We start from the raw sequence: 19,071 nt of genomic DNA, 5'->3' as shown, positions 1-19,071 counted from the left end.
CTTCAGACGCGACTGATATGTCGAATGCACAGATAATGGAAGAGCTCAAAAAGATGAACGGCAAAATGGATGACCTGAAGGCTAGCTTTGATAAGAAGCTTAATAGTAAGGTCGATAGTCTGGAGAAATCATTGGATAAGACTATAAAAGAGAACCAGAAGTTGCTAATGAATGAAATGGAGAGATGCCGAAAAGAGATCAAGGAGGGGCTCGACTTGGAGATTGGCCAGCTACAGGCGCGTCTGGAAGGCTTGGAGAAGAAAATAACAGGTGGAACACCTGCCCCGCGATTTGATCCTGAAGTGTCACTGATAGTCTATGGCCTACAACAAGAAGGGAACGAGGACATATTGGAAAAGATTAATCTGATGTTCTCCGAGGGCCTGGGCAGTGATATCGTGGCCAAAGACGTGGAGAGGATGAGAAGGAGAGGTGACATGCCTGGTGTGGTGAAAGTGGAATGTAACTCGAGAGAAGAAAAAATCTCAATCTTGAGATTGAAGCAAAAACTGAGAGAACAACCTGCTTATGAAAAGGTGTATGTGAAATCTGCCAAATCCCACACTGAGCGCCTGATGGAAATAAACTTCAAAACTATGCTGAAAGAAATGCCGCAAGGAAAAGACTATTTCATCACGGGGAACGGACGGCTTGTAAAACGAGAGGACGCACCAGCGCGGAGGAGATGGGGTGAACGGAGACTATCGGGATCGAGAGAGGGGCAGCAGAGATCGCCGAGAGAGAGGGGGCAGCAGGAGGAATATTGAAAATCTAATGTGGCAAGTACTGAGCTACGTGAATCAATTTCACTTGCACATTGGAACATAAATGGCTGGACAGATAATAACCACGAACTCAGAACAGCTCTTCTACAATCACTAGACGCAGACATCATCTCTCTGAATGAAACCCACCTACGTGGAGAGGGAATTATTGACTTGGAGGGGTACTTGTGGTTTGGAAATAATAGAATAACACACGTGAGAGCACCTAGAGCGTCGGGGGGCGTGGGGATTCTTGTAAAATCATTGCTATTTTCTGAATATAAGGTTGAAATAATGGACAAGTCTATAGATGGAATTATTGGGTTATCCTTTGAACATAGGAATTCTGAATACTGTTTTGTTATATTTTCATGTTATCTACCTCCAGAATTATCTCCTTGGGGCAGAGATGCATCTTCATTTATTTGTCATTTGTTAAGTCAAGTTTATTTATGCTCAGAAATGGATGCCATCTATATTTGTGGCGACGTAAATGCCAGAATAGGAGGACTAAATGATTTCATCCCAGATATTGATAGTATCCCACCCCGAATTGCTCTAGATGATTATGTGAATAAGCATGGTGAAATATTGCTCGAATTCTTAAGAGACTCTAAAATGTGTGTGGTCAATGGTAGAATTTGCCCTTTGGATGATAATTTTACATCAGTCTCCTCAAAGGGCAAAGCGACCGTTGATTACATAATTACCCCCTTTGATTGCTTGGAAAATTGTTTTGAGTTTAAAGTTTTATTGGCAACTGAAATAGCAGAAAATGCTGTATGTTTTGATTTAATAGGAGATCGGTGTCGATTGCCAGATCACTCTCTGTTGTTTATGAAATTTTATGTTGACCTTGCAAAATCTATTTCTGATAATGCTGCTTCTCCTATGCAATTTACTAAAAGACAGATTAAGAGAAATGTTCCTGAGGCCTTTTTAAGTTCCAATATGGCTCGTGTAGCAATGGAGAAATTGATTAGTAAATTAGAAGTGTCTGCCCAAAAGCAAGATGAATTAGATAAATGGTACGATGAATTATGCAAAATGATTCACAAAGAATTAGGGAACACTGATATAGGCAAAAGAAGTAGACCTTATAAGCCAAATAAATTACATAAGCCATATTGGAATCAAGAATTAGGGACTTTATGGGCCGGGATGCGTAAGGCTGAACAATTGTATTTACATTCTGAAGGTAAAGATCAAAAAATCCAATGTAGAATTGCATTTAAAAGTAAACAACATGTGTTTGATAAGAAGCTCAGACTATACAAAAGGAGGTACCAGAGAGGCTTAGCATTAAACTTAGAACACACTCAATCTAACAACCCTCAGTGCTTTTGGAGTGAGATTAATAAACTGGGGCCCAAACGTCATCGTAAGATTCCTATGGAAGTCTGGCAAGGGCAAGAATTATCTTCAGACAGAGAGAAGGTGCTTGGGGAATGGGAGAAGGGATTCTCTAGTCTTTTCTCAAAAAATGATACAGGTTTCGATGAGAGCTTTTATGCTGAGATGTGTTCACAGAAGAAAGACTTGGAGGACCAACACAGTGATAATGATTTGAACAGAGAGCTGAGCAGGGAGGAGGTTCAACAAACAATTGACATGGCTAAGAGAGGAAAAGCTTTGGGTATTGAAGAACTGTACAATGAGGTGCTTAAAGCTCCTAAATTATTTGATGTTCTGTATGGTTTATTTAAATGCTGTTTCAACCATGGTATTTTGCCTTCCACCTGGCTTAAATCCACTATAAATCCTATCCCTAAGTCTCCTAAAGATGATCCAAGGGTGCCATTAAACTACAGGGGTATTAGCTTACTCAGCACAGTTTATAAACTGTACTCCTCTCTTTTAAATCGTAGATTGATGGCATTCCTGGAGCACAATCACCTGCTAGAGGATGAGCAAAATGGTTTTCGCAAAGCAAGAGCTTGTATAGATCATATACACACAGTATGTACTGTAATCAGAAATAGAATCCAGGAAAATAGATCTACCTTTGCATGTTTTATTGATTTTCAAAAGGCTTTTGATTTTGTTGATAGAGATCTTCTTTTATTTAGGCTCCTTAAAACCGGAATTAATGGAAATTTCTATTCTGCCATCCAGTCCATCTATAAAGCACCTGTGGCCCGTGTCAAGTTAAATGAATATTATACGGAGTGGTTCCCCACACCCTCAGGGGTGAAACAAGGAGATTCTCTTTCCCCGACTCTCTTTGCTATTTTTATAAATGACTTAACAAAGGAAATAAAACAGCTGGGAGTGGGGATAACATGTGGGGAAGTAAAAGTAAATATCCTGCTTTATGCAGATGATATAATATTGATGGCAGAAAATGAAAACGACCTGCAAAAAATGTTAATTTGTGCTGACGGATGGTGTAGGAAATGGCGTCTTTCTATTAATCCGAAAAAGACAGAGGTTATGGAATTTCGCAAACCTGGTAGGAAAAGAAGTGAACATCAATTTTATTTTGGCGATATCAAACTTGGATTCACAAATAAGTATAAATACCTTGGACTTTTCTTTGATGAACACATGTCATTCTTACATGGAACATCAGTGTTGGCAGACTCAGCGAGTAGAGCTTTAGGAGGCATCATTGGGAAAACTAAGATCCTAAGAAATATGGGCTATGCCACATATACCCAGTTATACCAGTCATGCATCTGTCCTATTCTGGATTACTCCTCTGGAGTGTGGGGGTTCAGATACTTTAACAAAAATGTAAGCGTGCACAATAGGGCAATCAGATATTTCCTTGGAGTCCACAAATTTGCTCCTTTAACTGCTGTTAATGGTGACATGGGATGGATACCGTGTGAAATCCGGTGGAAGAGCAATATGGTAAACCTGTGGAATAGAATGCTAGACCTGCCAGATGACAGAATGGCGAGCAGGATCTTTATGTGGGATCTCTCAATAGGAGGTCATTGGGTGACAGAAATGTTGGATCTTCTCCAGGAGCATGGGCTTGAGCATCTCTACATCCACAGGCGGAGGGTGGATGTGGGGGTGTTCAAGGAACTTGCAATGATAAAATATAAAACTAAATGGTTGAAAGAAATCAATGATAAACCGAAATTACGTACATATTGTCAGTTTAAATCTGTGTATGATTGTGAAAAATATGTTGTGTATGAACTATCTAAGAGCCAGCGATCTCTGTGTGCACAGTTTCGTTCTGGGATATTACCACTGCATATTGAAACAGGACGGTACAATGGAACTGAAGTAGATGAAAGGCTATGTGGCTACTGTGATCTTTGTGTAGTTGAGGATGAAACCCACTTTCTACTGTACTGCCCACTCTATGATGACCTAAGAAAAACACTCTTTGACAAAGTACCGTCATATGTAGGTCTGTCCCTGGATAGTGATATTGTTAAATTGTTATTTAATAACCATACATTTGCAATATCTAATTATATCCATAAAGCCTGGAACAGAAGGAAACATCTAACTTATGCATAGTGGCACTGTAGATAGAACATGCCAACATGGTTTCAATTTGTTTTCATTTCTAAGCATTCTTCACGTGGTTTGTATTGTAAATTGCATCATCTAGCCGCTAACATCCTTTTTCTTAAAAAAAATAATAAAAAAAAAAAAGTTTGTGTAGGTCTGATTGGAGTCATATATTGTATTTATAATGTTTATTATTTTGTGTCAGTGTGTTGGCACTGGAAACAATTGTTGTATTTAAAATGTGTCTGAATAATCCCGTAAGGGATGGGCTGCGTGCAGCCAGACACGAAAATAAAATATTCATTCATTCATTCATTCATTCATTCATTCATTCATACATACTACAGCATGCGCTGGGACGCGTCATCAGTGATGTTAACTGGGGTCGTAAGGTGTTTCGGGTCTGTCAACATCATACACCCTCGCCCAGTAGACCCAGCCGAGGCCAAGTAAGACCCCGACTCGCGTCCCAGCAGCAGCCTCTCACGGATCAGCCTTGCTACTCTGTCTGCAACGTTGTAACGTTTAAGTAAACGTTACATAAATAAAAAAATTTTTTTTTTTACTAATGTCCGAATTCTCAGCTGTTAATTTGATTCACTATATAAACAAAATCTAGGCTAGTCTCACAAGTCACGTGGTCCTCGTAGGGGGGCAAGGTAATGTTACATTACGTTTTCAAAATGTGAATGTTACGATTAAGTTTAAAAAATGTCAACATTACGACTGACACATTTCAATGTAAATTGTTGTGTTTATTATATTTATTCTCAATTTCTCACCTATGGGCATGCTCTGTAGGGTGTGCTCTGCACTGGCTCTGGCCCGAGCTGGACCCTTCTCCTCCGTGTGGAAGACATACAGCGAAGGTAAACACTGCCCACCTGCTTATATTAACAAAATTATAATGATACGAAGTGGGTGGATAATCGGTAAAGTCATCCTTTAAATAACACAACAGACAAGAGTTTAAAGAACAGAAACCATTTTTTATTGAACACAATAAAACCTGAACCAGAACAGGTGAACTTTTTCTGCTGCCTAACGTGGGCCAACGGCACCGAGAACAGGAACAGCACTGCAGTACTGAGACTGTTAGAGTGTGAGGAGAACAGTCAAGGGAACAGGGTCACAGCCAAGGGGAAAAGTCTGTTTCCTCATCTTTATTTATTACATGAAGGTAGTCAGAAGGCTCCTCGCCCGCTGCAGCAGGCTTCCACTGTCACATGACGAGGGAGACATACAGCAAGCAAGACAAAGAGAGAGATGGACACAGACTCTTGGTTGAAAGTTAACCGTAAAAAAAAGTTTTAACCGTTCGTGCAGTTTATCATTAGTGTTTTGGCATATTAGTTGAAATCCTTAACCAACATGTTAAAATTATATTTTTGTCAAAAATGACAGATTTCTTCTTTTAAAAGTTATCAAATACCACCAGAATCTGTGTAGCTAAAAAATAACACCAGAGTAGCCAAATACATCACTCACTAGTGATGCGTTCAGATATGTCGGTCGCTAGTGATCGATTCGGGGAAATCTTAGACTCAATAATGGAGTGGGAATGATGGCCATTCAGTGTGTCTATCAAGCGAGATTAAAGGCAAAATACAATGGAAAAGAGTTTGGGTTTCCTCCTGAATGATGAACTATGATGATGTGTCTCTAGTTTATTGTTCTGTTACTGCTGAACAGTTCAGCTCAACCAGCAGCTCTGCAGCTTCACCTGCTGCTGCTCTCACCACAACACTTATGTTTTTTGACCTGCTGCTTCCAAATAAATGTTTTCCTACAAACACTGCAACTGAACGGTTTCTCTCTTGTGTGGACTCTCATGTGTGACTTCAACTCTCCTTTACTACTAAAACCGTTACCACAGACTGAGCAAGGAAATGGCTTTTCACCTGTGTGGACTCTCATGTGTCTCTTCAACACTCCTTTACTCCTAAAACCTTTACCACAGAGTGAGCAAGTAAATGGCTTTTCACCTGTGTGGACTCTCATGTGTTTGTTCAACTCTCCTTTACTCCTAAAACCTTTAACACAGACTGAGCAAGTAAATGGCTTTTTACCTGTGTGGACTCTCATGTGTATCTTCAACACTCCTTTACTAAGAAAACTTTTACCACAGAGTGAGCAAGTAAATGGCTTCTCTCCTGTGTGGACTCTCATGTGTCCCTTCAACACTCCTTTACTCCTAAAACCTTTACCACAGACTGAGCAAGGAAATGGCTTTTCACCTGTGTGGACTCTCATGTGTATCTTCAAGTCTCTTTTACTACTAAAACCTTTACCACAGACTGAGCAAGTAAATGGCTTTTCACCTGTGTGGACTATCATGTGTATCTTCAGCTGTGCAGCTCGACTGCAACTTTTCCCACAGACTGAGCAAGTAAATGGCTTTTCACCTGTGTGGACTCTCATGTGTATCTTCAAGTATCCTTTATGACTAAAACTGTTACCACAGAGCGAGCAAGTAAATGCCTTCTCTCCTGTGTGGACTCTCATGTGTATCTTCAACACTCCTTTACTCCTAAAACCTTTACCACAGACTGAGCAAGGAAATGGCTTTTCACCTGTGTGGACTCTCATGTGTATCTTCAAGTCTCCTTTAATACTAAAACCTTTACCACAGACTGAGCAATTAAATGGCTTTTCACCTGTGTGGACTCTCATGTGTATCTTCAAGTTTCCTTTACTACGAAAACTGTTACCACAGAGTGAGCAAGTAAATGGCTTTTTACCTGTGTGGACTCTCATGTGTCTCTTCAATTGACCACATACCATTTTGCCACAAACTGAGCAACTAACCTTTTTCTTCCCAAGAACCTCGCTTTTTTTCTGTGGGTTTAAGCCTGGCTGAGGTTCACTAGTTTCCATCCGATCATCATCACTGTCTTCAGTCTCAGGTTCAGAAGAGTGTGAAGTCTTGCCATCCCTAGTTGGATGTAAATGACCAGCTGGATCTAAGTCTCTGGCTGGTTCTGATACTACACAGTCCTCTCCATCAGCTTCTGTTTTAATCTGTTCAGTTGAGCTGCTGGCTAGAGGCTCTGCCTCTCTGTTCTCCTCAGTTTGGGTTTGATGAAGCTGTGAGGACTGAGGTTTCTCTTCATCTTCTTCACTCTTCACAGGGATAGGAGTGAATGGGAACTCTGTAATATGGGCTTCCACCGACCCTTGAAGATGCTCTCCCTCCTGCCTGGTCCAGAATTCCTCCTGTTCTTCTTTAATGTATGGGGGCTCTGGGTCCTCCTGAAGCTGCTCTCTCTCCTGCCTGGTCCAGAGTTCCTCCTGTTCCTCTTTAATGTGTGGGGGCTCTGGGTTCTCCTGAAGCTGTTCTCCCTCCTGACTGGTCCAGAGTTCCTCTTTAATGTGTGGTGGTTCTGGGACTTCCTCGTCCAGACTGGAGCTCCAGTCCTGCTGCTCAGAGAGATCCTCTTCTTTACAGACCAACAGCTGCTGGACGTCTGGAGAGAAGACAAATACACACATTAGGCAAAACTGTGAGTAAGTTAACCTAAGCTTGTTACCATTAGTTCATAATATTAAAGACGAGCTGAAATTAGATCTCAGGGTCTGTGATGACGTATCCGACGGAAAACAAAAAAATTGCTTTGACTGGAACAGGGTAGAGAGGCGGGACATAGCGTGTGGATGATTTTATTTGACCGTTCTGGGGACTGAAGTTGACGTTGGCCAATCCTGGCGCTTGTATGGCTGTTCTACCCCCAATTGAGTGGGATCCACAGAGAACAACATATGCTCCAGGACGACGATGGACCATCGTACAACATTACCGTAATAAATTACATCTAGTTACTCGCAAAGTTACTGACTACTTGAGTAGTTTTTTTAACTGTTACTCAAGTAACTATTTGTATGACTTTTTACTTCTACCGAGTAAATATATTATACAGTAACTGTACTTTTACTTGAGTACCATTTTTGTTTACTCTATCCACCACCAGGGGCGTAGCCAGGGATTTCGGGCCCCATGAAAGGATATCACATCGGGCCCACGGATGCCGCCGTCCGAAGGGCGGCAGCAGAAAATCTTGGCCATTTGAAGCCCAATTTAGAGGAATATCTCATTTCAAATCAGAGAGTTCCCCAAACTTTTGAGTAGCCAGTCAGATTGAAAAAGTAGCCGGATCATGTTTTCGCGGCGTTTGTTCCAGTGGTCCTTTTCCCAATTAATAAACAAACCTCAAATATCTATTGATGAGTGTGACAATTGAAATAATACAAATAAACATTTTTATAAAGGCCCAATGCTCAATTTAATTATAAATAAAACAATATCCATATTGTAAAACACAAACAGGCAATGTATATTTTTAAGAACAAAGAAAATACTAATATGTTTCCGACAGGATTTGGAGAGATTGTGGTGGGTAGACCTTGCTTGGACCCTCTTGGGGGGTTCGGGGGGCCATGCCCCCTGTAAGAAGAATGTGTACATTTTAAACTAAAATGCATGAATCTGGTTCACTTTGAGAACCAATTTAAGAGGCTAGATCAGGGGTGGGCAATTATTTTTCATGGGGGGCCACATGAGAAGCCCAGATTGTTGCCGGGGGCCGAACAAATATTGTCATGCCGTAACCCAGGAACTTTGATGATAGAGAGGACCACAAAAAAATGTCCCAGATTTTGTTGAGGGTTGGGGGCCGAATGGCGCTGGCGCAGAAAAATTTGGGGCATTTGAAGTCAGATTTAGAGGAATAACTCATTTTAAATTAACAGTTGTGATGTCGTTATTCAGTCTTAAACACCAATATTTGCTCCTTTTCTCACTCACTCCTATGTCACCACTTGCTCTCCCTGCAGGGCTTAAAATTAGCTTTTTTGGCCACCTGCCAATATGGCTGCTAGCCAATTAGAATTTCCACTAGCCAAAATGTTTTTCTTGAAATAAACCAGAATATGAGTGGGTTAATTTAAGCATAAGTATCAGTAAGTGGCCCGGGATTCTCAAAGCCTGTGTTGAGGGTCACACAAACAATGCACTCTTGAAGCAAAATAAATCCAAAACCAACAAGTTAATTATTTACATTTTTTTTAACTTCAATGTAGAACAGTCATTTCTTACAGATGAGATTACTTTTAGCGTTTTAGTCATAAAGATTATTGAAAGATATTCCATATTCCAGACTGAAATGTTATAACAGAAGAGTATTGGCCAGAATGACATGAACATCTGGACACTTTTTCAACGGGTATCTTGTATGTTGCGTTCACGTGCACTGTAAAAAAAAAAAAAAAAAATGGAGGGCCCCCGTCAGTCAAGGGCCCTTGGAATCGTCCACAGTTTCCTATAGAATACCACGGCCCTGTCCACCACTGCAGAAATATGATAGAATGTGAGAAAGGAAAATTTTAATATCACCAACCTGCTCTGTGTAAACGCACTTCAGGATTTAAAACAGTGTCCAGCAGCCTTTGTTGACGGTCGATCTTCTCTTTTGAAAGAGCAGCTTCCTCCTCGTATTCTGCTATCATTCTTTCAAACAGCACAAATACCTCTTCAACAGCCGCAATCAGTCGCTGCTTCACCACCGTTCTCAGCTTCTGCACTTTGGAGTTCATTCTCACACAGTGACGGCAACTTTTCCTCCTCAACTATTTACTGACAAACTTAGCGTGAGTAGCTAGCCTAGGCTAGCTCAGTCCATAGCTTCAATCACAGCTAACGTTAGCTTAAGCTGCTGAACCATTCATCTGAGACCATGCAGGAGAGAGGCTTCTTCTATAAGTAAACGGCTCCAGATATCCCGATAGTATCACCAATACGAGTCTCCTGTTGGTCAATTAAAGTTTAGAGGAAGGGTGAACAAACTCTTATTTATATCAGCTGCGTTCTATGAGCAAATATAAGAGCTAGCAAATATAAGAAGTTCCGGTGAGATTTTTCAAAAAATTTCAAAGTAAAAGAACGATTCTGCACAATTATAGAGCAGACAGGGGCGAATGAAAAATGATTATTTTCCACATTAAACTAATAAACTAAGCATTTAAATAAAGCTATACAATACAAATGATGTTTTCTGTATGACAATAACTGTTTCAATAACATTGAGAACTTTCTTCTCAGTATCTTAATAGATAAAAGCTGTTCACTGGAGTGCATAGCCTTTACAAATTGGACACTGGACAGGTTTGTGTTCAGAGTGGGAGTTTGCCAAACATATGCACACACTCGGGTAGACCTCCTCTATGACATCCCACTCTCAGCTAAGGCCATTAGGAGTAAAAACAAATATGGCGGCCCATCAAACCCACCCAAACACACTACAGTGACATTTCTGGACAGCTTTTGAACAGTGGACACCCCCGTGTCCAAGATGTCGCCACAAACCATATGTGCACGCGCTCAGGGAGACCTCCTCTATGACATTCCACCCTCCGCTAAGGCCATTAGGAGTAAAAACAAATATGGCGGCCCATCAAACCCCATCAAACACACTACGGTGACATTTCTGGACAACTTTTGAACAGTGGACACCCCCGTGTCCAAGATGTCGCCACAAACCATATGTGCACGCGCTCAGGGAGACCTCCTCTATGACATCCCACCCTCCGCTAAGGCCATTAGGAGTAAAAACAAATATGGCGGCCCATCAAACCCCATCAAACACACTACGGTGACATTTCTGGACAGCTTTTGAACAGTGGACACCCCCGTGTCCAAGATGTCGCCACAAACCATATGTGCACGCGCTCAGGGAGACCTCCTCTATGACATCCCACCCTCCGCTAAGGCCATTAGGAGTAAAAACAAATATGGCGGCCCATCAAACCCCATCAAACACACTACGGTGACATTTCTGGACAGCTTTTGACACCGTGGACACCCCCGTGTCCAAGATGTCGCCACAAACCATATGTGCACGCACTCAGGGAGACCTCCTCTATGACATCCCACCCTCCGCTAAGGCCATTAGGAGTAAAAACAAATATGGCGGCCCTGTAAACCCCATCAAACACACTACGGTGACATTTCTGGACAGCTTTTGACACAGTGGACACCCCCGTGTCCAAGATGTCGCCACAAACCATATGTGCATGCGCTCAGGGAGACCTCCTCTATGACATCCCACCCTCCGCTAAGGCCATTAGGAGTAAAAACAAATATGGCGGCCCATCAAACCCCATCAAACACACTACGGTGACATTTCTGGACAGCTTTTGAACAGTGGACACCCCCGTGTCCAAGATGTCGCCACAAACCATATGTGCACGCGCTCAGGGAGACCTCCTCTATGACATCCCACCCTCCGCTAAGGCCATTAGGAGTAAAAAAAAATATGGCGGCCCATCAAACCCCATCAAACACACTACGGTGACATTTTTGGACAGCTTTTGACACAGTGGACACCCCCGTGTCCAAGATGTCGCCACAAACCATATGTGCACGCGCTCAGGGAGACCTCCTCTATGACATCCCACCCTCCGCTAAGGCCATTAGGAGTAAAAACAAATATGGCGGCCCATCAAACCCCATCAAACACACTACGGTGACATTTCTGGACAGCTTTTGACACAGTGGACACCCCCGTGTCCAAGATGTCGCCACAAACCATATGTGCACGCGCTCAGGGAGACCTCCTCTATGACATCCCACCCTCCGCTAAGGCTATTAGGAGTAAAAACAAATATGGCGGCCCATCAAACCCTATCAAACACACTACGGTGACATTTCTGGACAGCTTTTGAACAGTGGACACCCCCGTGTCCAAGATGTCGCCACAAACCATATGTGCACGCGCTCAGGGAGACCTCCTCTATGACATCCCACCCTCCGCTAAGGCCATTAGGAGTAAAAACAAATATGGCGGCCCATCAAACCCCATCAAACACACTACGGTGACATTTTTGGACAGCTTTTGACACAGTGGACACCCCCGTGTCCAAGATGTCGCCACAAACCATATGTGCACGCGCTCAGGGAGACCTCCTCTATGACATCCCACCCTCCGCTAAGGCCATTAGGTATATCCTCAATGTGCCCACAAAGGTCTGTAATTCTTTACAGATTCTGGCAAATAAAAAGACAAATTGTACAATGACATTTTTTCCATAGTGTTTCAAATTGTTTGACAAAATATACAATCAGTTTTTCATATATTTTTAACTGTTATAATATCCTTGCATAGTAAGAACATGAATGTGACAAGGATTAACCAGGAATGAGAAAAAAAACAATTGTTTCACTGATGTCACAATGTCTATGACATGCAAAGTTGAGCAATTGTGCGCTGAGTGATGTCACCTTGAGCAATTGCGATGTCATCAGTGAGAGATGTCATCAGTGATGTGAATGCGAATCCGCACAGCGGGCAAGCACGCTCTGCGGGCGAGCCTAACCCTAACCCCTTCTAGTACTAGAAATCTGTGCGTGGAGACTAGAGAGGATGTGTCATGGGTGCACTTTTTTGGGGTGTATTTTAGCTTTGCACGCTCAGTTTCTCTGGCTGAAGTCAGAGATGTCACTTCAGCAATTGTGATGTCATCAGTGATGTCACTCAAGCAAATGTGTGCTGTGGGCCGCCTTATTAGTGTCAATAGGATACTATTATGCTATTAGTTTTTCCAATAGACATTTACTTTGCCCTACACTGTTCAATCCTCCACACTGGATCTTGGAGGTATGCATGCATAGAGGCTTGCATATTGTGGCAGATCAATTAGCATACATTTTCTTTTGAACATTGTCACATCAAATATCTGTTTCCTGCCCCGCAAAACCCTTTTCAGACCAACTACATTTTCAACATTAATCAATGTACTGTGTGATATATCATACTCTCTTCCAAGAGCAAAGCATTTCCTGTTACCATGTTGCTCTACTACAACGTAATAGTATACAGTGATTATGTGTCCATTCAGCAACAAAACAGTGAAGCTGTTCCTTTTCACTACTCTTGTGAACTCCTGTGAGTAATACAGTTCTCCGCTGACTAGAAGTCTACTGAATATTTTCACAACTGTATCCGCGGTGACTGGAAGTTGCTCATGACCAGTGTCTCTTCACTACTAAGTTTTCGTGAATAATGCAAACCAAGGGTAATAACCTGATCGCCTACTCTTTCAAACTGCTTCAGTCTTTTTTGACCAGTTAAGTTTTTATACAGTTGGATGCATTCAGGCACAGCATTTCTCAGTGCATCATTCCTCAAAAGAGGCAATACTTGCCGATATGTGAATTCTTTCATTATCTGTAAAGGAACACATTGAGTGCCATGAAACATTTTTAGTATTTCTCCATTAAATGACTCAAATATATTAAAAAAAACTCGTAACGGGACAAGCCTTTTACAAGTCTTTTATTGTCACACGAACACCACAACACATGCATGCGGCCACAACACACTCATGCTGACGGTGGCCGGTGAAAAGTGTCCTCTGCATTTAACCCATCCAGGCATGTCCTTTCCTCCGGGGGGCAGGCCAGGAGCAGTGGTCGCTTTCTCGTACAGCGCCCGGGGACCAACTTCGGGTGTTGTCGTCACTGGTCGGATGACGATGACGATCTGATCTTCTGCATGTTTTTAGTGGGGGGGTTATATACGGAGGAACCCCCTGGGGGAGCACGGGGAGAACATGCAAACTCCACACAGAGAGAAAGGCCCTTACGACAAGATACCCCACCTGGGCAGTAGGCACTGAAGATATGGGGGGGAACACAACCACAGCGCCCACAGTGTCCCAGGCGAGAATCGAACTCAGGACCTTCTGACTGTGAGGCGACAGCTCTACCACTGAGCCACCGTGCACCCAGAATGAGCCCACAAAGGTCCCCAATTCTTTACAGATTCTGGCAAATGGAGACATAAATGTACATTAAATGACACATTTTGCTTTCCATACAGTGTTTCGAATTGTTTGACAAAATCTACTACGAGTTTTTCACATCTTTTTAAGTCCTCTGTTGTAATAACATCCTTGCACAGTAAGAACATAAATGTGACAAGGACTAACCAGTGCTGGTAAAAGGCCTGGGGCAGAATTCCTTTTAGCACAAAGATACTATAAAACAGTAACCAGTTCTGCCATTCACTAGCCTTCCAAAACCTCCTTTGCTGAAGAGATCGGGGGACTCTTGTCACATTGCAGGGAGGCTTAATTAGTAAGAGTTGTTCATCAAGCTCAGTCACTCTAGTCCCAATGTAATATGGCTTCTCATGGTTTTCACTGTCCAGCCACATGCTTGCCATTTGCCTAACCACACCAAGATGTATATTATGCATATGGTCAGGAGGCATGCCAGATACAATGTCAAAGTGTGGAATGTTTATCAGACATGTGGGCCCTTTAACACCCCTCACAGATTTTGTGGTACACAGAGCCTCCCTTGCATCATTTATGGTTGAAGCATGGTCCCTTTTTGGAACGTCTTTGTATGGGTATGCCCTAACAGTACCATTACCCTTTTGAACTTGTTCACCAGGATGTAAACAGAGGCTGCACCCATATAGACCATTAAACTGGGTCATGTTTTGAAGTATGGGCCTGGCTACTGAATCACACATCATAACAGCTGCCACAACTCGACATTGTTCCAAAATGCTGTTTCTTTTTAACTTAAAGCCCACAGTCGACAACTTCTGACACTCTAGAGTGAATGGCTTTAAAAATGTATTAACATTTGGCGTTTTATTGCCAAACCACAAGCCAAAAAGTAAAACATTTTCTTTCCGCACAGGGTAAGGAAGCTCATTTACAATCCCTTGTAATGGTCAAATACCATACAGCGATGATTTGAAAACAGGCACTCCGTCACAGTTGAGTGTTAAGGAGTATCCATGAGGACAATCAAGCGGGCCTCCATTTTTGTTCAGATTATGGTACATTTTACCACTGCATACATCATCATACATTTCAGAATTACACGTGCCATCTCCTGGCTTGAGACAATGTGCAATATCTTCCCTTTGAAGAAGATGTTCTAACTGTGTTTGGATTGGCAAGTATATGAAGAAGTTTCCATTCTTCAGCGAGCTCTTTTTATCCCACGTTGTGTTGCATACAACACATTGCCCTTCACTATCCTGGTCACCGATGTAATACTCACAGTTTGGACAGTATATGTGACATTGTAGGTGACCTTGTACTGGCTTAAGCTCTTTTAAGAACAGATGCTTTGAGGTTGACAGTGTGTTTTCTGGACAGTGAATATTAATCAAATCTAGAAGATCAGAGAGGGCCATGCCTGTGAGTCTGTGTCTCAAAACAAATGAAAGTATAAGTAAAAAATTCTGAGCTTGGGTTAGTCGTGAACCAGTGTAAAGTGGGTCTTCATTTCCCAGAGCAAACTTTTCATGACCGACTTCTCCCAAATGTGATTCCTCATTTACTGACTCATCAGGACTGTCATATACAAGGGGAAGTTGTTCTCCACTGCCAATAATGGATTCAGAGTCAGAGTCCGTAAAAGACTGCCTTGGTTCTAACACACCGATGCCAACACTGTCATCAGGAACGAAGTTACCGGTATTTTGTGACTCTGATGCGGGGCTACAATTAGGTAGATCATTGAAGTGAAGTTCACTCTCTGTGGAAAGTTCATCCTCAAATATGAGTGGGGATGTTGGATATCTGGGTATAGAATCACCACAGTCAGCATCCAGGCTCTGTAATAGGGAGAAAATAAAAAGCAAATTCTGATCAGAAATATTATCATTATTATCATTAACCATCAAGTTGTTTTGTGAGAACAATGATCAACAAATTTTCAAATTAAGCAGTTTCACTTCATCGCACACATTCACACAAGAAAAGGCTTATAGGCTACTTTGTTTTTCATCTACACAAAATAAATACCAGCACATAGTCTACAAATCTGCATGTGACCAAATTTACCAAGATGCAACATTGTTGGTTCTTAAGACAAAACCTTAATAAACATAAAATGTACACTATACTTACAGCAACATGGGTGACATCAGGTCCGTCTTCAGAGCCATTGTCAGAGCCGTGGTGAGAGGAATTATGATTTAGGTTCTTATGTGTAAGAATAAAGTCTTGATTAACTTTTAAGTAGCTTGAGTGAAATAGTCACTGGAGCTGCAACCAGCAGACACAATCTGGACATGACAGTGTTGTACACAATTGAACATATTTATTTATTTAGTTAAACAACTATGAAGACACTTAAGGGGAAATGTAAAGTAAAAACATTTGAGTTTAAGGGCTTAGGCCAGTCAAGCAAAACAGTTAAAAGTTTAAAAGATAAACAAGTTGCATGAGTAAAACAGTTCAGTCAAGGTTAGGGTAACATAAAAAAAATCACACCCAGTTGTTAAGTTTTGTGGACCGGTTCTCACCATTTATTTTGAATGATGAACATCCAATCTGAAAATGATCCATCCAATCTGAAAAACTGACAAGGAGGGAAGTCTATGTTACCCATATTGGTGAGAGAGAGGATAATTGTCTCTCTATAATTCTTCCAACCTTCTTATCCCGCCAGGCTTTAATGCCGCCATTTTTTTTTTTTACTCCTAATGGCCTTAGCGGAGGGTGGGATGTCATAGAGGAGGTCTCCCTGAGCGCGTGCACATATGGTTTGTGGCGACATCTTGGACACGGGGGTGTCCACTGTTCAAAAGCTGTCCAGAAATGTCACCGTAGTGTGTTTGATGGGGTTTGATGGGCCGCCATATTTGTTTTTACTCCTAATGGCCTTAGCGGAGGGTGGGATGTCATAGAGGAGGTCTCCCTGAGCGCGTGCACATATGGTTTGTGGCGACATCTTGGACACGGGGGTGTCCACGGTGTCAAAAGCTGTCCAGAAATGTCACCGTAGTGTGTTTGATGGGGTTTGATGGGCCGCCATATTTGTTTTTACTCCTAATGGCCTTAGCGGAGGGTGGGATGTCATAGAGGAGGTCTCCCTGAGCGCGTGCACATATGGTTTGTGGCGACATCTTGGACACGGGGGTGTCCACGGTGTCAAAAGCTGTCCAGAAATGTCACCGTAGTGTGTTTGATGGGGTTTGATGGGCCGCCATATTTGTTTTTACTCCTAATGGCCTTAGCGGAGGGTGGGATGTCATAGAGGAGGTCTCCCTGAGCGCGTGCACATATGGTTTGTGGCGACATCTTGGACACGGGGGTGTCCACTGTGTCAAAAGCTGTCCAGAAATGTCACCGTAGTGTGTTTGATGGGGTTTACAGGGCCGCCATATTTGTTTTTACTCCTAATGGCCTTAGCGGAGGGTGGGATGTCATAGAGGAGGTCTCCCTGAGCGCGTGCACATATGGTTTGTGGCGACATCTTGGACACGGGGGTGTCCACGGTGTCAAAAGCTGTCCAGAAATGTCACCGTAGTGTGTTTGATGGGGTTTGATGGGCCGCCATATTTGTTTTTACTCCTAATGGCCTTAGCGGAGGGTGGGATGTCATAGAGGAGGTCTCCCTGAGCGCGTGCACATATGGTTTGTGGCGACATCTTGGACACGGGGGTGTCCACTGTTCAAAAGCTGTCCAGAAATGTCACCGTAGTGTGTTTGATGGGGTTTGATGGGCCGCCATATTTGTTTTTACTCCTAATGGCCTTAGCGGAGGGTGGGATGTCATAGAGGAGGTCTCCCTGAGCGCGTGCACATATGGTTTGTGGCGACATCTTGGACACGGGGGTGTCCACTGTTCAAAAGCTGTCCAGAAATGTCACCGTAGTGTGTTTGATGGGGTTTGATGGGCCGCCATATTTGTTTTTACTCCTAATGGCCTTAGCGGAGGGTGGGATGTCATAGAGGAGGTCTCCCTGAGCGCGTGCACATATGGTTTGTGGCGACATCTTGGACACGGGGGTGTCCACTGTTCAAAACCTGTCCAGAAATGTCACCGTAGTGTGTTTGATGGGGTTTGATGGGCCGCCATATTTGTTTTTACTCCTAATGGCCTTAGCGGAGGGTGGGATGTCATAGAGGAGGTCTCCCTGAGCGCGTGCACATATGGTTTGTGGCGACATCTTGGACACGGGGGTGTCCACTGTGTCAAAAGCTGTCCAGAAATGTCACCGTAGTGTGTTTGGGTGGGTTTGATGGGCCGCCATATTTTTTTTTATTCATAATGGCCTTAGCGGAGAGTGGGATCTCATAGAGGAGGTCTTCCTGAGCACGTGCATATGTTTGGCAAGCTCCCACTCTGAACACAAACCTGTCCAGAGTCCAATTTTGTAAAGGCTAGCACTCCAGTGAACAGGTTTTAGCCATTTACATACTGAGAAGAGCTTTCTCAATGTTATTAAAACAGTTGGTGTTAAACAGAAACATAATTTGTATTGTATACCTTCGTTTAGATGCTTTGTTTATTGTTTTAATCTGCGAACTAACCATTTTTCTATGCCTTATAAAAACATGAATTACGCCGCTTTTACTCTGAAGGTAACCGGAAGTCTTATATTTGCTAGCTCTGCAAACCGGAAGTAAAGCGGAAGTCTTATATTTGTTCATGGAACACAGCTATTTATATCTATCTTTTGCGAGCGTGACGCGACCACCGCGAGACAGGAAATTGTCAATGCGTTCTTCTTCTTCTATTTAATCTTTATGGCGGTTGGCATCCAAATGTTGCATTACCGCCACCTACTGGATTTTGACATCTTCATAACGCAAATTATTTACAGTGGACTTTGTGTGGACTGGAGACATGATGATATGAACCTGTCCTCTTTGTTGATACGCTGCTTACAAATGATGCTTAAACCACTGATTCTCACACATTCTATCTCAGTCAAAATGGAGATTATTCCTCTCAAATTAATCAATAGATACTTTATTTGCTTACGATAGGATGCAAAAATTAGTGAATGCATCTCCCGTC

Source organism: Poromitra crassiceps, assembly GCF_964638095.1.
Source record: "Poromitra crassiceps genome assembly, chromosome: 5".
NCBI lineage: Eukaryota > Metazoa > Chordata > Actinopteri > Beryciformes > Melamphaidae > Poromitra > Poromitra crassiceps.
The sequence above is the reverse complement of the archived record's forward strand: the minus strand, read 5'-3'. Positions refer to the sequence as shown.